The sequence below is a fragment of the Octopus bimaculoides genome, chromosome 28, assembly GCF_001194135.2.
Source record: "Octopus bimaculoides isolate UCB-OBI-ISO-001 chromosome 28, ASM119413v2, whole genome shotgun sequence".
Lineage (NCBI taxonomy): Eukaryota > Metazoa > Mollusca > Cephalopoda > Octopoda > Octopodidae > Octopus > Octopus bimaculoides.
The window spans coordinates 7,589,942-7,591,239 of NC_069008.1; the positions used below are offsets into that span (position 1 = coordinate 7,589,942).

Below are 1,298 nucleotides of genomic sequence, written 5' to 3' on the forward strand. Positions count from 1 at the left end.
AGAGAGAGAGAGAGTTTGAGTCACTTTGTCTTCATATCACATGATAGTTATAAATGAATGTCATTGTCATACAAACAGGGGCTTTTGACTCCAGTCTTTCATTTTCATGGAAACACATCTGGCCACGAAGAAATATTACCATACATTCGGATGGAACCAAGTCTTCAGTTAATGCTCCTTGTATACATATTCATTTTGTCAAAACTAAAGCTTCACCCTTTCATTCACAGTTTACCCATTTTTCTTTTTTATAGATGTTTTGAAGAACAGAAATGAGAGAATATCAAATAGGTGCAGGCCTGGCTATGCGGTAAGAATCTTACTTCCTAACTACATGGTTCCGGGTTCAGTCCCACTGCGTGGCACCTTGGGAAAGTGTCTTCTGCTATAGCCTCGGGCTGACCAAAGCCTTGTGAATGGATTTGATAGATGGAAATTGAAAGAAGTCCATCGTATATATGTGTGTGTGTGTGCGTATTTGTGTGTCTGTGTTTGTCCCCCCACCCTCACTTGACAACCAATGTTGGGTGTGTTTACATCTCCATAACTTAGCAGTTTGGCATTAGAGACCAATAGAATAAGCACTAAGCTTACAAAGAATAAGTCCGGTGTCAATTTGTTTGACTAAAGGCGGTGCTCCAGCATGGCCGCAGTCAAAAGTAAAAAAAGAGAGAATAAAGCTCTCTGTTGTGTGCTACATGGTTCCATAATGTTTCCGATGCTGTTGCAATCATTGATGCACTATCTAACCGACACCAGGTGTCTCTCTAACACACATACCACACTTTGTTGATTGACGCACTGTCACAAATGTAGTAAGGTTATCAGCAATAAGATGACAACTGCTTCAGGTTCTCTAGACATCCATCCATCCTAAATAAACAACAGATATCCTTTTGACTTTTAGAAAGAAACAAATGAGATAGAAATAGAAGAGAATATGTGGTATGACATCACTGACATAAGAGAATGTATCAATCCAAAGAGACTCTTAAGTACATTAAATTCTTAATTTACTTAAATTAAAATTAAAATGGAAAGAGAGATTGAAAGAACCCCCCCTTCACCACCCCCCACCCACCACAAAATAAGGTTAATGAAGTGTTTTGTTTACTGATATTCTTGCAACAGGATATGGATCACAAACCATGTTTTAGGAGTAGCTTTCCATCTCTATTGTTTTGAGTTCAATACCATTTAACACTCCTTTGGACAAGTACCTTCTACAAAAGCTCTGGGCCAATCAAACAGAAGCCTTGTGAGTGGAATTGATAAGTAGCAAATGAGTGTACATGTGT

At 38.6% G+C, this 1,298-nt stretch overlaps 1 protein-coding gene across 2 annotated transcripts in view; it reads left to right on the forward strand.

The window, feature by feature from the left end:
- The window catches only part of LOC106879029 (uncharacterized), a 106,411-nt gene that overhangs the window by 12,955 nt on the left and 92,158 nt on the right, over window positions 1–1,298 (forward strand). For both annotated transcript variants that reach the window (XM_052977325.1, XM_052977324.1), the window contains exon 2: window positions 255–310. The gene's annotated coding sequence lies outside the window, so the exon portion shown is untranslated. The remainder of the gene's footprint in view (window positions 1–254; window positions 311–1,298) is intronic.